This window comes from Neoarius graeffei, chromosome 3, assembly GCF_027579695.1.
Source record: "Neoarius graeffei isolate fNeoGra1 chromosome 3, fNeoGra1.pri, whole genome shotgun sequence".
Taxonomy (NCBI): Eukaryota; Metazoa; Chordata; class Actinopteri; order Siluriformes; family Ariidae; genus Neoarius; species Neoarius graeffei.
The window spans coordinates 97134717-97154041 of record NC_083571.1 but is presented as its reverse complement, the minus strand read 5'-3'; the positions used below and the strand labels follow the sequence as shown (position 1 = coordinate 97154041).

At 42.5% G+C, this 19325-nt stretch overlaps 1 protein-coding gene across 11 annotated transcripts in view; it reads left to right on the top strand.

Moving 5' to 3' along the window:
* Window positions 1–19325, top strand: part of LOC132883748 (nesprin-2) — a 379369-nt gene that overhangs the window by 797 nt on the left and 359247 nt on the right. The window lies entirely within an intron of this gene.

Here is a 19325-nt window from a genome sequence, read left to right as displayed (position 1 = left end):
GAAATGGACACTTAACAGAACCAATTAGTAATGTTATCTAAACTATATTAATATTTTTGTGGGACAATGTGAGATAAGACATCTATCAAATGTAATATATTTTTGTAGTTATTAAAATTATGTTACTAATTACTGGCCACTGACGAGGACAAACGCTTTGTTCCTCGACATAATGTGCATTGCACGTAAACACTCTTGCCTTTTATTTCAAGTAATGAAAAGTAATGGCTGTATTTCCAGTGTGAAAGCGCAGTGCCGGGCTGACCGCTCGCCATCGCTGTGTCTTCCGATTGAAAGAGCGCGCAGTAGTGCAGTAGATGTGGCCTACCTACAGTACGTATGTTGTCCAAATCTACTCTGATTGGCTTACTGTGCCGTTGTCTCACGTCTCCCCGCCCCACACAAAAGCAGAGTAAAGAAAGGCTGAACGAGCAGCGTGCCAGATGAGAACAGCTTTAATAAAGTAACGCATATTATTTTATTGTAAGTAACGGGAACGGCGTTATAACGATGTAAAAAGGAATTAGTTAGATTACTCGTTACTAAAAAAAGTAACGCCGTTAGTAACGCCGTTTATTTCTAACGCCGTTATTCCCATCACTGGTCGCAGGCAAGCTGGAGCCTATCCCAGCTGACTACGGGCGAAAGGCCTGGACAAGTCGCCAGGTCATCACAGGGCTGACACATAGACACAGACAACCATTCACACTCACATTCACACCTACGGTCAATTTAGAGTCACCAGTTAACCTAACCTGCATGTGGGGGAAACCGGAGCACCCGGAAGAAACCCATGCGGACAACATGCAAACTCCGCACAGAAAGGCCCTCGTCGGTCACGGGGCTCGAACCTGGACCTTCTTGCTATGAGGCGACAGCGCTAACCACTATACCACCGTGCCACCTCAGGACAGTTTGTATTCCCATAAATTAATTTCAACCATGATGATATCAGTTGCCCCTTCGAGTAACTGACTTCCTTCCGAGTTGGACAGTATTTTCAAATCAAAATACCAGCGGTGGGTACCATTTTTATGACGGTATGACCCGACAGTGAGTAGAACTCGCGATCGAGAAGCGGACATGCTAACCACTAGGTCAACTCGCGGTAGTTCAGTATTTTAGTCAACCAAAATTTGTATTTTCTACTTCAGTCCACCTCTGTTCTATGGTGTAAGGTACGCTGGTGAATTCAGGATTTGTGAGCAATTAAAGTATATAGCCTAGAGTTACCATATATGGTATTATTAATTAAACTTAAATTCTGGGTAAAAAAAAAAATTAAGGATTTTTTTCCCCAAAATATCCAGATGGGGAGAGTTGGGAAAGTTCATGTTCCAGTTTTTTTTTTTCTTGTGGTTTACAAATATAAAGTTGTTGAAAATGTTTTGTTAAGATAGTATTGTGCTGTTCACTTTGTAACAGTTTGTTGTACAACACCTTACTAGCAGAGGCTATACTGATACACTATTATTTTTGTTAAGGAGTATTCATATGTGACTGGGAGACTGTTAATATCAGGGAGAGTGGGGACAGTTTGTCTCATATTATCTGTAGCTGCTTTATCCTGTTCTATAGGGTCGCAGGCAAGCTGGAGCCTATCCCAGCTGACTACGGGCGAAAGGCGGGGTACACCCTGGACAAGTCGCCAGGTCATCACAGGGCTGACACATAGATACAGACAACCATTCACACCTACGGTCAATTTAGAGTCACTAGTTAACCTAACCTGCATGTGGGGGAAACCGGAGCACCCAGAAGAAACCCACGCGGACAACATGCAAACTCCGCACAGAAAGGCCCTCGTCGGTCACGGGGCTCAAACCTGGACCTTCTTGCTGTGAGGCGACAGCGCTAACCACTATACCACCGTGCCGCCCCAGGACAGTTTGTATTCCCATAAATTAATTTCAACCATGATGATATCAGTTGCCCCTTCAAGTAACTGACTTCCTTCCGAGTTGGACAGTATTTTCAAATCAAAATACCAGCGGTGGGTACCATTTTTATGACGGTATGACCCGACAGTGAGTAGAACTCGCGATCGAGAAGCGGACATGCTAACCACTAGGTCAACTCGCGGTAGTTCAGTATTTTAGTCAACCAAAATTTGTATTTTCTACTTCAGTCCACCTCTGTTCTATGGTGTAAGGTACGCTGGTGAATTCAGGATTTGTGAGCAATTAAAGTATATAGCCTAGAATTACCGTATATGATATTAAACTTAAATTCTGGGTAAAAAAAATAAGGATTTTTTTCCCCAAAATATCCAGATGGGAAGAGTTGGGATAGTTCATGTTCCAGGTTTTTTTTCTTGTGGTTTACAAATATAAAGTTGTTGAAAATGTTTTGTTAAGATAGTATTGTGCTGTTCACTTTGTAACAGTTTGTTGTTCAACACCTTACTAGCAGAGGCTATACTGATACACTATGTATTATTTTTGTTAAGGAGTATTCATATTGCCCCTTTTCCACCAAAGCAGTTCCAGGGCTGGTTCGGGGCCAGTGCTTAGTTTGGAACCGGGTTTTCTGTTTCCACTGACAAAGAACTGGCTCTGGGGCCAGAAAAACCGGTTCCAGGCTAGCACCAACTCTCTACTGGGCCAGAGGAAAGAACTGCTTACGTCAGTGGGGGGGCGGAGTTGTTAAGACCAACAACAATAACAAGACCGCGAAAGATCGCCCTTTTTAAGCAGCGAGAAGCAGCAGCTGTACAAACGTGAAGTCATCCATTATTATTATTGTTGTTGTTGCTGCTGCTGCTTCTTCCGTGTTGTTTTTGCTTTGATATTCGTGCCAAGGTTTATGTAAACGTAGCGCCATAACTTCCATATACAGCGACGTAACTGACGTATACAGTGACGTAACTGACGTATACAGCGACGTAATGACGTGGCTCCGCTTAGCACCGCGAGCGATGGAAAAGCAAACTGGTTCTCAGCTGGCTCGCAAGTTGAACGAGTTGTGAACCAGCACCAGCACTGGCTCCGAACCAGCCCTGGAACTGATTTGGTGGAAAAGGGGTATATATGACTGGGAGACTGTTAATATCAGGGAGAGTGGGGACAGTTTGTCTCATCTCATCTCATCTCATTAGGCCAAACAAAATAATGTGTTTCCTGTTTCCTGGGTTTTCAAAATAGGGTAGGTAGGTAGGGAAAAAAAATTGTTTATCCTAAAGGTTTACAACAAATTTTCTAGGGTAGGTAGGAAAAAGTAAGAAGTTTCCTTTGAAAACTTTTTTTGCAAAATACTTGTTAAACGTTTGCAACTGATCCCAGAATGTCAGAACTGTGTGATTTGTTGTAGGAAACAATGTTGTAGTTACTCTATAGTTCTTCATTTGGAAATATTTTTAATTGTTGTGAATATCTTTTGCATTGCAATAGGCTGATTTGACAAGCAAACATTTCTGTCCACTGTGTCGCTTTTTGTTCCGAGGCGAACCTCCATTTTATAGGCACCCGGAAGAATCGATGAAATATACTGCGCATGTGCAAGCAGTCATTTACATCCACGGTGGCGAATGACTGGCCGAGGCACCGTCCTACCAGGCCGTGCCCGTGCTGGTTTGAAAGGGCCGGGGTAGAGGGAGGTGCGTGTTGGTTGTCAATTTACTCCTGACGGGCCTCATGTCTTTTGGCAAATACCGAGTGGTTTATATGACATGCCCTAGAGGTTCTCGTTTGGCTCGCCAGGTGGCTGCCAAGCAGGTAGGGTAGGGTGCGAGAAATAGTTTGTTTATCGTGGTCATAAACAGTTGAAGGGTCGCAGTGTTTTTACAGGGTCCGTCGGGTAACCGGAAACACATATATTATTTTGTTTGGCCTTATCTCTAGCCGCTTTATCCTGTTCTACAGGGTCGCAGGCAAGCTGGAGCCTATCCCAGCTGACTACGGGCGAAAGGCGGGGTACACCCTGGACAAGTCGCCAGGTCATCACAGGGCTGACACATAGACACAGACAACCATTCACACTCATTCACACCTACGGTCAATTTAGAGTCACCAGTTAACCTAACCTGCATGTGGGGGAAACCGGAGCACCCGGAAGAAACCCACGCGGACAACATGCAAACTCCACACAGAAAGGCCCTTGTCGGTCACGGGGCTCGAACCCGGACCTTCTTGCTGTGAGGTGACAGCGCTAACCACTACACCACCGTGCCGCCCTGGGACAGTTTGTATTCCCATAAATTAATTTCAACCATGATGATATCAGTTGCCCCTTCGAGTAACTGACTTCCTTCCGAGTTGGACAGTATTTTCAAATCAAAATCCTACCCACGCTATGTGGCAGCGCCGATCTCCGTTTCCATAGCCCTTGGCCTCTCGCCTATTACATAGCTAGGGTTACAGTGCGGGACTAGTCCTCTGGTACCCGCGAGAGTTTGACTCCCCGCTCGCATCTGTATTGCAGCGTGCCTTGCCAGACAGCGGTGGGTACCATTTTTATGACGGTATGACCCGACAGTGAGTAGAACTCGCGATCTCACTAACCACTAGGCCAACTCACGGTAGTTCAGTATTTTAGTCAACCAAAATTTGCATTTTCTACTTCAGTCCACCTCCATTCTATGGTGTCAGGTACTCTGGTGAATTCAGGATTTGTGAGCAATTAAAGTATATAGCCTAGAGTTACCATATATGATATTATTAATTAAACTTAAATTCTGGGTAAAAAAAAAAAGGACTTTTTCCCCCCAAAATATCCAGATGGGGAGAGTTGGGACAGTTCATGTTCCAGTTTTTTTTTCTTGTGATTTACAAATATAAATGTTTTGTGAAAAATGTGGGCGTGTACCTGCATGAGGATTAAACCCATTTCATTCTTTCTTGAGAATGGAGCTGTTTTGTCTTGTCAGATTTTTCTATGGCTGTACCAGCATTGTGTGTTCATACAGTTTATATGCTACAAGTTTTGATGATAAATAAAAATTAAACATGTAGACCTAGGTATTTTTATTTTTGTTCCATGTCGGCCCACTATCGCTACGTTCACACTGCAGGCTGAAGTGACTCAAATCCGATTTTTTCGCCCATATGTGACCTGTATCCGATCTTTTATTGACAATATGAATGACACAGATCCGATTTTTTTCAAATCCGACCCAGGCCGTTTTGGATACGTGGTCCTAATTCCGATTCCTATCCGCTCTTTTCATATGCGACTTCAGTCTGAACCGCCAGGTCGCATTCATCCGACTTACACGTCATCAACAAGCCACAAACGTCACTATTCTGCGCTGAAGTAGGCGGCGGGTCTCTCAAAAAAAGTTACAACAACATGACTTTGATGTTCCTTTGAACGGAGGTTGCAGTCACTACCCCGCAGAACGCCTGAGCCAAAACCCTTGCCCTCTTCCTTCTCAACCTCCTCCTTAACATCAGGCTATTGTGCATGTTCTGGCTCCGTCGCAACAACAACTGCATCATCGCCAGGTACTCCATGCTGGCTACTGTCATACGCAGGAAACTTTAGGTTACTTCCGTAAACACTGGCCATGCTCACTGCATGTGACGTCGTCGTATCCTGCAATGCGCATGCAGAACACTTTTAGGTCGCTTTTCGTTCATACTGAGGATCACATACAAGTCGCATATATTTGTTAATGTGAACGACCTCACAAAAAAATCGGATTTCACAAAAAAATTGGAATTGAGCATTAAGCCTTGCAGTGTGAACGTAGTGTATTTCCCAAGTCTCCCAACATAATGTCCCATGTCTCCCCACAAAAAAAAAAATAATGAGAGAAAAAGTGAAGCCTGAAGGCCAGTATATGTGATAAGCTGAGAAACTAATGTTGTGGTAAGAGTTAAAGTCCTTCCCGCACCTACAGTACCTGGTATTCCTAGGCAGTCTCCCACTCAAGTACTAACCAGGCCCAACTCTGATGGTGGCGCATCGGGCGGCGCCGATCTCCGTTTCCGTAGCCCTCGGCCTCTCGCCTATTACATAGCTAGGGTTACAGTGGGGGGCTAGTCCTCTGGTAACCACGAGAGTTTAACTCCTCATGCACATCTGTATTGCAGCGTGCCTTGCCAGATGGTAGTAGGTACCATTTTTATAGTGGTCTTTGGTATGACCCGACCGTGAATAGAACTCCCGATCGAGAGGCGGACACGCAACCACTAGGCCACTAGTCGGTAATGTTGTGGTAAGAGGGGACAGTAAATACTCTCTAATGCAATTTTATATATATTACATGAGGGTAAGTCAGAAAGTTCTAAGCCAAATGAAAAAAGTCTTTATGAAAATAACAAAGCTATTTCTCTACATATCCTCCATTTAAGACTAAACACTTCTGCAAGTGATGTTTCCATTGGAGAATTCCTTCTTTGTATTCCTTTTTTGAATTCTTTTGAATTCCTTTTGAAATTATAACATCTGTCTTAGAACTTTTTGACTTACCCTATATAGGCACTGCTCTCGATGAGTGTAATATGTGTTTGTAAGTGGCGGCCAGAGCTGCCGCTCATTATTCATGTTCTGGGTGGAGCTATCAACCCAGGAACCTGTATTTGTTAAGCTACAGACGCTCGCTGCTGTGTTTACATTCACCATGTGCCTCTGTCAGAGGTTTATTATGTCGAGGTATGTTATAAAGCTTTGCTGTCTGTCATGTTGATATCCTGATATGCCATTCATGCTCAATGTAACGTTTGCGTGCGCTGTTAATTGTGTTTTGTTGTGTTTAGTGCGTTGTTTGAACTGTGGTTTAGCATGAGCCTTTGAGCGCAGAGGATAATGGTGCATGTTTGGCTAACTTGTAAAGGTTTGCACCCTTGGTCGAGGTCAAGGTGTGTTATGTTCAGAACAAGCCTGTAAACATTACTCTGCAAAATTGTGCGTTTGTTTACAACCATGTTACGTTAATTATTTTTCTTTTGTTTTCTTTAGTTTTCACAATACTTGGTATACGGTGTTTGATGCTATACTTGTGTTTAAGAGAAATAAAATGCATATGCACCCGTCAGAGACTCTCTGCTGCTGTTCTTAATGCGAAGGACTGCTACAGTGTTAGGAAATAATCTCATGTTATTTTTTAAAAAGCAAATTAAAAATAAGCGCTGGATAAAACCCATCCATCTTCTATAAATGAAGATACAAATTTCATTGTCTGGTGGTCAAGTGTTTGAGATGTTGGTTTGCACTTACGATTAGGTTCCCTGTGGTGGTACACATTAGTCATATGTACGTACGGATGTCGTACGGTCGCAAAAGCCATCACAAATCAGGTTGATGCATTACCATATCCTCTTAAGTATGCAGCTGCGCTCCGCTATCAGGTTTCTCCAGAAATTCTGAAGTAGCCAGCTAAAAAAAAGTAGTAGGTGGCTCTGGAATTTGCGGCACACAAAAGGTGTACTAATGCTGGGGGGAGTCAAGGAGCATGCCCCCCAGAAAATTTGGAAATTTACATGCCTTCTGGGGGCTTCTGGTGCATTCTCAGCTAATAGATTACTAACCATTTCCCTGTAAAATACTTGCAAAATATGTATGAAATTTCCTTCCAGATGTGTGTGTGTGTGCATGGCTTTCTCAATTGCCCTCTGTAGTATGCTGCCTGGCTCTGTAACATAACTACATACAGTGGTGCTTGAAAGTTTGTAAGCAACTGAAGGCCTCTCTCACATTGGCTAATGTTAATGTTCATGAGTCCACCATCAGGAGAACACTGAACAACAATGGTGTGCATGGCAGGGTTGCAAGGAGAAAGCCACTGCTCTCCAAAAAGAACATTGCTGCTCATCTGCAGTTTGCTAAAGATCACGTGGACAAGCCAGAAGGCTATTGGAAAAATGTTTTGTGGACGGATGAGACCAAAATAGAACTTTTTGGTTGAAATGAGAAGCATTATGTTTGGAGAAAAACACTGCATTCCAGCATAAGAACCTTATCCCATCTGTACATGGTGGAGGTAGTATCATGGTCTTTTCAACTTTAACTTTATTGGGTATCAATGAAAGGAAAATTACAGAATGTGTAGGACTATCCAAAGAGGAAAATGCGAACGGGACTCTTTCGCTGGGCCTGTTTCGCTGCATCTGGGCCAGGATGGCTTGCCATCATTGATGGAACAATGAATTCTGAATTATATCAGCGAATTCTAAAAGATAATGTCAGGACATCTGTCCATGAACTGAATCTCAAGAGAAAGTGGGTCATGCACTAAGACAACAACCCTAAGCACACAAGTTGTTCTACCAAAGAATGGTTAAAGAAGAATAAAGTTAATGTTTTGGAATGGCCAAGTCAAAGTCCTGACCTTAAAGGAACAGTCCACTGTATTTCCATAATGAAATATGCTCTTATCTGAATTGAGACGAGCTGCTCTGTACCTATCCGAGCTTTGCGCGACCTCCCAGTCAGTCAGACGCAGTCAGATGCGCTGTCACTCCTGTTAGCAATGTAGCTAGGCTCAGCATGGCCAACGGTATTTTTTGGGGCTGTAGTTAGATGCGACCAAACTCTTCCGCGTTTTTCCTGTTTACATAGGTTTATATGACCAGTGATATGAAACAAGTTCAGTTACACAAATTGAAACGTAGCGATTTTCTATGCTATGGAAAGTCCGCACTATAATGACAGGCGTACTAACACCTTCTGCGCGCTTCGGCAGCGCATTGATACGGAGCTCAGATATCAATGCGCTGCCGAAGCATAGGTCATATAAACCTATGTAAACAGGAAAAACGCGGAAGAGTTTGGTCGCATCTAACTACAGCCCCAAAAAATACCGTTGGCCATGCTGAGCCTAGCTACATTGCTAACAGGAGTGACAGCGCGTCTGACTGCGTCTGACTGACTGGGAGGTCGCGCAAAGCTCGGATAGGTACGGAGCAGCTCGTCTCAATTCAGATAAGAGCATATTTCATTATGGAAATACGGTGGACTGTTCCTTTAATCCAATTGAAATGTTGTGGAAGGACCTGAAACGAGCAGTTCATGTGAGGAAACCCACCAACATCCCAGAGTTGAAGCTGTTCTGTACGGAGGAACGGGCTAAAATTCCTCCAAGTCGGTGTGCAGGACTGATCAACAGTTACCGGAAACGCTTAGTTGCAGTTATTGCTGCACAAGGGGGTCATACCAGATACTGAAAGCAAAGGTTCACATATTTTTGCCACTCACAGATATGTAATATTGGATCATTTTCCTCAATAAATAAATGACCAAGTGTAATATTTTTGTCTCATTTGTTTGACTGGGTTCTCTTTATCTACTATTAGGACTTGTGTGAAAATCTGATGATGTTTTAGGTCATATTTATGCAGAAATATAGAAAATTTTAAAGGGTTCACAAACTTTCAAGCACCACTATATGCGACGGTGTGGTCACATGGTCCGGCTCAGTCAATCAGAGCGCGAGAATCGATCAACAAATATGGCATTTCTTCCGGTCATGCTAGACAATTTTGTGGTGGAATAATTGAATTAGCATCAAATTATGGATAGCGGAGATGATATAAATCGCTTGAACATTGAAAGACAAGCTTTTTTTTTTTCTTTTCTTTTTCTGGGTTTGAGTAGCCGGCGTGGACCATCTGTGTAGGCAGAGAAAGCTGCCAGTCGCTGGTGTTTGTGGATATCTCTGGCTATGAATGTGATGCTACCTGCAAAGAATTTCATACAATCTGAAAACTTGTCCCAAGTCTCCCCGCTCTCCCCTATTTGCTTCACTATTTCCTGATGTGCTAAGAACTGGTGCATGTATTACCTAATTCATCATTTGCTTAGTTGTGAATATTTACACTATATATCCAAAAGTTTGTGGACATCATTCTGACCATCATTCATATGTGTTATTGAACATCCCTTTCCAGTTTTAGTCCTTCTTTGCTGTTATTATAACCTCCACTCTTCTGGGAAGGCTTTCCACTAGATTTTGGAGTGTGGCTATGGGGATTTGTGATCATTCAGCCACGAGAGCATTAGTGAGGTCAGGCGCTGATTATACTAGTGCATCTCAAAAAAATTAGAATACCATGAAAAAGTTCCTTTTTTTCATAATTTAATTCAAAAAGGTAAACTTTCATATATTCTATATTCATTACATGTAAAGTGAAATATTTAAAGCCTTTTTTGTTTTAATTTTGATGATTATGGCTTATAGCTCATGAAAATCAGAAATCCAGTATCTCAAATTATTAGAATATTCCCTAAGATCAATCAAAAAAAGGATTTACAATACAGAAATGTCCAACTTCTGAAAAGTATATTCATTTATACACTCAATACTTGGTTGGGGCTCCTTTACCATGCATTACTGTATCAATGCGGTGTGGCATGGAGGTGATCAGTCTGTGGCACTGCTGAGGTGTTATTGAAGCCCAGGTTGCTTTGATAGTGGCCTTCAGCGTATCTGTATTTTTGGGTCGGGTGTTTTTCGTCTTCCTCTTGACAATACCCATAGATTCTCTATGGGGTTCGGGTCAGGCAAGTTGGCTGGCCAATCAAACACAGTAATATCATGGTCAGCAAACCATTTGGCAGTAGTTTTGGCACTGTGGGTAGGTGCTAAGTCCTGCTGGAAAAGGAAATCAGCATCTCCAAAAAGCTCGTCAGCAGATGGAAGCATGAAGTGCTCTAAAATCTCCTGGTAGATGGCTGTGTTGACTTTGGACTTGCTAAAATACAGTGGACCAACACCAGCAGATGACATGGCACCCCAAATCATCACAGACTGTGGAAACTTCACACTGGGCTTCAAACACCTTGGATTCTGTGCCTCTCCACTCTTCCTCCAGACTCTAGAACCGTGATTTCCAAATTAAATGCAAAATGTACTTTCATCTGAAAAGAGGACTTTGGACCACTGAGCAACAGTCCATTTCTTTCTCCCCTTAGCCCAGATAAGACACTTCTGACATTATGTCTGGCTCAGGAGTAGCTTGATATTAGGAATGTGACAGTTGTATCCCCTTTCTTGAAGATGTCTGTTCGTGATGGGTCTTGATACACTGACACCAGCCTCAGTCCACTCCTTGTGAAGCTCTCCCAAGTTCTTGAATCAACTTTTCTTGACAATCCTCTCAAGACTGCAGCCATCCCTGTTGCTTGTGCACCTTTTCCAGCCACCCTTTTCAGCAATGACCTTTTGTGGCTTACCCTCCTTGTGGAGGGCATCAGTGATCATCTTCTGGACAACAGTCAAGTCAGCAGTCTTCCCCATGATTGTGGTTGTGTGTACTGAACTAGACCGAGAGATACACTGTGTTCATACTGTTTTACTCAAACTGGAAATTAAATATTCTAATATTTTGAGATGTTTTTTTTGTGTTTTTGTACTGTATGCCATACTGATTAAAATTAAAATAGAAAAATGCTTGAAACATTTTAGTTTATGTGTAATGAGTCTATAATATATAACCTTTTCACTTTCTTAAATAACTGATGGAAAATATTGAACTTTTTCACAATATTCTAATTTTTTGAGATGCACTAGTAGGTTGGTGTTCCAGTTCATCATAAAAGTGTTCAGTGGGGTTGAGATTAGGGATCTGTGCTGGCCACTCAAGTTCTTCCACTCTAATTTTGGCATGACGTCTTCATGAAGCTCGCTTTGTAGCCGGGGCATTGTCATGCTGGAACAGGTTAGACATTCTAGAAAATTCTGTGCTTTCAACTTTGCAGCAAGAGTTTGAGGAAGAACCATATATGGGTGTGATAGTAAGGTGTCCACAAACTTTTGGACCATATAGTGTACTGTAGTAAAGTGTTATATGTATTTGATGAGAGTTTGTGGGAATGTTTAACCGCACAGACATGACCCACATTTATGTATCTTATCTGTTCAGTAGAAATGATTCAGGGCGTGATTAGCAAAATACACACACACATTCTAGATTATTAATGAAAGTTTGATTACGGATTAGCATAATGCATGCCAAAATCATCACCCATCAATGTGATACCTGTTTTGAAATTAGACAAGTAGTGTACATGGGCAAGTCTGGGTGTAATGATCTGATGATTTGGATCAATTCAACAATTTAAAAGGCAACAATTGAAATGAATTCATGCAGCAATCATAAAGTTGCTTCTCAAAAAATGTTCTCAGAAAAGGAAACAATTTTTATTTCATTGTATAGTTATTTTGCATGGCGGCATGGTGGTGTAGTGGTTAGCGCTGTCGCCTCACAGCAAGAAGGTCCGGGTTCGAGCCCCGTGGCCGGCAAGGGCCTTTCTGTGTGGAGTTTGCATGTTCTCCCCGTGTCCGCGTGGGTTTCCTCCGGGTGCTCCGGTTTCCCCCACAGTCCAAAGACATGCAGGTTAGGTTAACTGGTGACTCTAAATTGACCGTAGGTGTGAATGTGAGTGTGAATGGTTGTCTGTGTCCATGTGTCAGCCCTGTGATGACCTGGCGACTTGTCCAGGGTGTACCCCGCCTTTCGCCCGTAGTCAGCTGGGATAGGCTCCAGCTTGCCTGTGACCCTGTAGGACAGGATAAAGCGGCTAGAGATAATGAGATGAGATGAGTTATTTTGCATTTACAGTGGATATAAAAAGTGTACACACCCCGTTAAAATGATCGGTTTTTCTGATGTAAAAAAAATGAGACCACCATAAATAATTTCAAAACTTTTCTTACCTTTAATGTGACCTATAACCTGTACAATTCAATTGAAAAACAAATAAATCTTTTCAGGGGAAAAAAAAACGTACAATAAGCTGGTTGCATAAGTGTGCACACCCTTAAACTAATACTTTGTTGAAGCACCTTTTGATTTAATTACAGCATTCAGTCTTTTTGGGTCGGAGTCCATCAGACTGCCACATCTAGACTTGGCAATATTTGCCCACTCTTCCTTGAAAAAGCGCTCCAAATCTGTCAGACTGCGAGGGCGTCTCTTGTGCACAGCCCTCTTCAGGTCACCCCACAGATTTTCAATTGGATTTAGGTCTGGGCTCTGGCTGGGCCATTCCAAAACTTTTTTTGGGGTCACTGTCATGCTGAAAGATGGAATTCCTCTTCATCTTCAGCTTTCTAGTAGACACCTGAAGGTTTTGGGCCAAAATTGACTGGTATTTAGAACTGTTCATAATTCCCTCCACCTTGACTAAAGCCCCTGTTCCAGCTGAAGAAAAACAACCCCAAAACATGATGCTGCCACCACCATGCTTCACCGTGGGTATGGTGCTCTTTTGGTGATGTGCAGTGTTTTGTTTTTGTGCCAAACATACCTTTTGGAATTGTGGCCAAAAAGTTCAACCTTGGTTTCATCAGACCATAACACATTTTCCCACATGCTTTAGTGAGAGTTGATGTATTTTTTTTTTTTTGCAAAATTTAGCCGGGCCTGGATGTTTTTCTTTGACCCTACCTCATAGTCCAGCCATATGGAGAATACGGGAGATTGTTGTCACATGTAGTACACAACCAGTACTTGCCAGAAATTCCTGCCACTCCTTCAGTGTTGCTGTAGGCCTCTCGGCAGCCTCCCTGACCAGTTTTCGTCTTGTCTTTTCATCAATTTTGGAGGGACGTCCAGTTCTCGGTAATGTCACTGTTGTCCCATATTTTCTCCACTTCTTGATGACTGTCTTCACTGTGCGCCATGGTATATCTAATGCCGTGGAAATGTTTTTGTCCCCTTCTCCTGACTGATACCTTTCAACAATGAGATCCCTTTGGTGCTTTGTAAGCTCTCTGTGAACCCTGGCTTTTGCTGGAGGATGCAACTGAGTAAATGTCTGAACTTTATTTGGGGTTAATCAGAGTCATTTTAATTGATGGCAGGTGCGAACCCAAAAAGACTGAATGAATGCTGTAATTAAATCAAAAGGTGCTTCAACAAACTATTAGTTTAAGGGTGTGCACACTTATGCAACCAGCTTATTGTACGTTTTTTTTTTTTTTTTAAAACGTTTTTCCCCCGAACAGATTTGTTTGTTTTTCAGTTAAATTCTACCAGTTATGGGTCACATTAAAGGTAGGAAAAGTTTTGAAATTATTTATCGTGGTCTCATATATATTTTTTTTACATCAGAAAAACCTCTAAATTTTAACGGGGTGTGTACACTTTTTATACCCACTGTATGAACAAGTTAAAGATTTACACCTCTGTCCATGGGTGGAATATGTAGATAACCAGACCTGACTAAAATGAAGAGACCTTTGAACAGTTATATCAAGGCAAGCATGATTAATATTATTTTTACTAAAAGTCAATGAAAAATTTAAACACAGTGCATTGTACGGTGTAGTGTGCAAGCTATAGAATCTTTCACTATGTTTTTTTTAATCTGCCTCGACAAGTCTGGCTTGAATGCCGAATGACTAATAAGCGTCTTTTGAATCGTGAGAATTCCTTCCTTATCCATGGATTGGTCCTGCCACACCTACTAGACGTTAACATTTATCTTGTGTTGGAAGAGATTTTCCCCTTAGTACTAATCACATACAACAGTATTGGTGTAGTCATGGTATAATGTTTTGTAGATGTATTGATTTCTAACAGATGTGCTCCCACATGTTTTGTTGGAGGACTATGGGAATTCTGTTGTTTGTTAATTTGGAAAGAGTGCAGCGGTTTAAGGAGTTAAAGTTCTGATCTTTGGTAAGGACACTAGGACTGTATTTAGGACTGGATGTCTGAATGAGAAGAAAAAGTGTCTCCATAAAATAATGACCCCTCCACACTTTTCAGACAGAAGCAGTGTGATCTAAAACAGTTTCATTTTTATTCGTGATTTTGAGGGCAGCACAGTGGTGCAGTGGTTCGTTCTGTCGCCTCACACCAAGAAGGTTCTGGGCTCGAAATTGCCAGTCGACCGAGGCTTTCTGTGTGGAGTGTGCATGTTCTCCATGTGCCTGCTGGTTTCCTCCAGGTGCTCCAGTTTCCTCCCACAGTCTGAAGACATGCAGATTAGGTCACCTCACTTCTCTAATGTGTCCATACCGTAGGTGTGAGTGTGAATGGCTGTGTTAGCCCTGTGATAGATTGGCGACCTGTCCAGGGTGAACCCTAATGGTGGTGATACACGGGGCAACTTTTTGGGCAATGTTGCCGAGCAATGTTGCTGGCAACGGGCAACTAGGTGAGACACAGGGCAACTTTTCAGGGCAACTAACAATGGGCAACAACAGTTAGCAACGGCAGTTTACAGTTAGCTAAAAAAAATCGATGTCTTAATTTTTGCTGTGACCATTTAATCAAGCTGTCTGTTGTTTTTTTAGAGCTTTGGTGAGGTAAATTCCTCCATATAGAATATTAAAATAACAACTTACCGGCGTAAAAACAGATGAGGAGTCTCTCCATCTCTTCACTCCACTGACACTGAGCGGCCGCCATATTTGTTTGAAATTTCTGATCCGAACCTCACCGGAGGTCACATGACTCGATACTCGCGTTCTGATTGGCTTATCTCAAAAAGTTGCCAGAGATTATCAAAACCATTCAGAAAGAAACAATGTTGCCCAATCTCAATAGAAAAGAGTCAAAACGCAATTGCCCAGCAACATTGCTCGGCAACATTGCCCAAAAAGCTGCCCCGTGTATCATCACCATAACTCTCGCCCAGTGTTCAGCTGGGATTGGCTCCAACTCTTCTGCGATCTGCAATGGATAAGCCGTATAGATAATGAATGAGCAGTGACCTTGAATTATAGGATTCCTTCAAGTTGCATTAAATGTTCAGTTTATAATGTTTGAAAGTGTTCCTCGACCTACAGTGGTGCTTGAAAGTTTGTGAACCCATTTAGAATTTTCTATATTTCTGCATAAATATGACCTAAAACGGGCGGCACGGTGGTGTAGTGGTTAGCGCTGTCGCCTCACAGCAAGAAGGTCCAGGTTCAAGCCCCTTGGCCGGCGAGGGCCTTTCTGTGTAGAGTTTGCATGTTGTCCGTGTGGGTTTCCTCCGGGTGCTCCGGTTTCCCCCACAGTCCAAAGACATGCAGGTTAGGTTAACTGGTGACTCTAAATTGACCGTAGGTGTGAATGTGAGTGTGAATGGTTGTCTGTGTCTATGTGTCAGCCCTGTGATGACCTGGCGACTTGTCCAGGGTGTACCCCGCCTTTCGCCCGTAGTCAGCTGGGATAGGCTCCAGCTTGCCTGCGACCCTGTAGAACAGGATAAAGCGGCTAGAGATAATGAGATGAGATGAAATGAGATGACCTAAAACATCATCAGATTTTCACACATGTCCGAAAAGTAGATAAAGAGAACCCAGTTAAACAAATGAAACACAAATATTATACTTGGTCATTTATTTATTGAGGAAAATGATCCAATATTACACACATTCGGTCCATTAAACAAAAAATAATTGGGTGTCGGGGAAAATTCTTTTTATGACCGACACTTGAAAAATCTGAAAGGAAGCTTTAAGTTGTACTTCAGCTTTGGAAAAAAAAAAAATTCAAGCTGTACATGTGTATGCATACTAGGTGTGTTTTCCAAACCTTCAGTCAAATGGAAATAATGCTAGAAGTATGTAGGGTAAGTCATGGTGATCCAGATTCAGAACACACACACACACACACACACACACACACACACACACACACACAATAATTGCCTGCCACTCAGCATGCATGTTGTAGACCAATCCTATTTTCAGACTCTGCAGATTCCTTCCAGATCTCAGTGTTCCTCTGTGTCTCAGTCTGACCTTTGCGTGAGCGTGTGCATGTGAGAGAGTGCATGGACAACAGGTCATGAGGGCTGCGTGTGTCCTTGAGCAGTTTTGCCCTCTGATGTCATGGAGCTGGCAGTAAATGCAGGTAGAAACTGAAGCGTCATCTACCAGACCTTTCCATGGTGACTTGGCAATACTTGATTTGTTTAAGTCCCCATGTGTGTGTGTGCGCTCCTCTTCACCTTTTAGAGATGAAAGGTTGTTTGCTATGAATCTGCCTTTGACTTGTCCACTTAGTTCATTACTTCATGTGACCTTTACAGTCGCCTCAATTCCTCACCATTGTGAAAGTTTTCTCGCATGTAGAGTAGCAGTTCTGAGCAAAAATATCCAGATTGTGTGTGAATATTACAGTCGGGTCAAACAGAACATACAGATGAAGAGCATGAATCTATTAGTGTGTCAGTGAAGATTTTATTTTATAATTACTCTGTGTTCTTTGTTTACAGATGATTAATTTAATAGCTGAAGTTTATGCAGTCTTGTGATGGACTGGCATCCCATCCAGGGTGCGTTCCTACTTGACCCCAAGTGTTCCTTGGATAGGCTCCTAATCCATCAGTTGATTCAGTGATTCCTTGAAAGGATCTGCCTCTGGATCTGGACAATTTTTATTTCCTGGCTTCTGTAAAAATTTTTTTTTTTGGCCCAGAAATAAGCTCCACCCCCAAGAAGGGATCTTCTTATCTATGTCTTTCTTATCTGTGTCCTTGAACGGCAGCTTACAAGGTATATGGAGTTCCACCAGATGGTATGGGGTTGGTTTTTGGAAAAGGGAAAGGCTTGGCAATGTTTTCCTTGCAATTACAGTTCAACAGACAGGCAGCCAAGGGTAGGAACCTGACCAGGATAAAGTGGTTACTGAAAATGAATGAGTTTCCACTCTCTACTAGTAATTTGTACTCATCACTTACAATCAGTAACCATTGTATCCTGGTCAAGTTCACAGAATATCCTGAGCCTCTCCCCAGAACACTGGTTGTGAGTTGGGAGTACACCCTGGATTGGATGCAAGTCCAGCGGATGGCTTCATGCACGCTCACGCACATTCATACCTAGGGCTAATTTATCCAGCCATCCATTATCTGTAGCCGCTTATCCTGTGCAGGGTCGCGGGCAAGCTAGAGCCTATCCCAGCTGACTATGAGCGAGGGGGGGTACACCCTGGACAAGTCACCAGGTCATCGCAGGGCTGACTCATAGAGACAAACAACCATTCACACCAATGATCAGTCTAGAGCCACCAATTAACCTAACCTGCATGCCTTTGGACTGTGGGGGAAACTGGAGCACCCGGAGGAAACCCACGCAGACACGGGGAGAACATGCAAACTCCGCACAGAAAGGCCCTCGTTGGCCGCTGGACTTGAACCCAGGACCTTCTTGCTGTGAGGCGACAGTGCTAACCACTACACCACCGTGCCGCCCTGGGCTAATTTATCTTAGCCAATAAATCTACTGCCATGTTCCTGGGAGGTGGTAGGAAATTGGAGAATCACCACACAGAGCAGCTTGAGTCCATGATTAAAACCTGGGACTCTGGATCTGTGAGGCAGCAACATTACCAACATCACCACTGTGCCCTCCTATAACCTACAACCGTTTAAAGCTAGACAGCCTTTCAAGTTCATACAATTGGTGAAATTTATTTCCCTCTGAAGTTTGGTGATTGTGATTATATGTTTTTCTGTAATATCTAAAAATACAAACAAACAAAAAAATCCAGGCCATTCTGTGGTTGGGAAGTTATTTAATTTGAGGGGATTCCCTAGCAAATAATGTGCATGAAATCTCTCGCGTTGCACGGTCAAGCAGACAGAGGAAGTCTGTGCGCCTTCTTTCGCTTCTTTTTCTTCTTTTTCTTTTGGGTTTTACGGCAGCTGGCATCCAGTGTTGCATTACTGCCATCTACAGGTTTACCTTGACCGTGCACTGACAGTTCCATCATTCTTTCGCTAAACGAACAGCTGATCACACTGAGGTGCTCGCTGACCGCTGATATTTATTAGTTTGGTCCTGGGTTTCCTTTCCTTCGCAACATAACATCTTTTCTTCTCGCTTTCCATTACTGTAGTTGGTTTTTCAGGTTTCATTGGTATCCTCCATTTTTCTCTCCTGTTTCAAATTTGTATCCCACAATGCTTTGCGCGAATGGGGAAAGCCTATCATATGATACATGACATAATATCGTGTACTGCATCATGGTGAAGCAAGAAAAAATGGCATTGAATTTAGGGCCATGTGGCCCTAAATTCATTATTTGTTCTCTTAAAAAAAAAACTAATAAAATTGCAAGTCTGTGATTCGAATTCAGCAGCTTTCAGTCCACTAAACAAAAATATTGGGTGTCAGGGAAAATTTTTTTTATGACCTAAACTTGAAAAACCTGAAACGCAGTCTACAACCCCAATTCCAAAGAAGTTGGGACAAATTGTAAATAAAAACGGAATGCAATAATTTACAAATCTCAAAAACTGATATTGTATTCACAATAGAACATAGACAACATATCAAATGTCGAAAGTGAGACATTTTGAAATTTCATGCCAAATATTGGCTCATTTGAAATTTCATGACAGCAACACATCTCAAAAAAGTTGGGACAGGGGCAATAAGAGGCTGGAAAAGTTAAAGGTACAAAAAAGGAACAGCTGGAGGACCAAATTGCAACTCATTA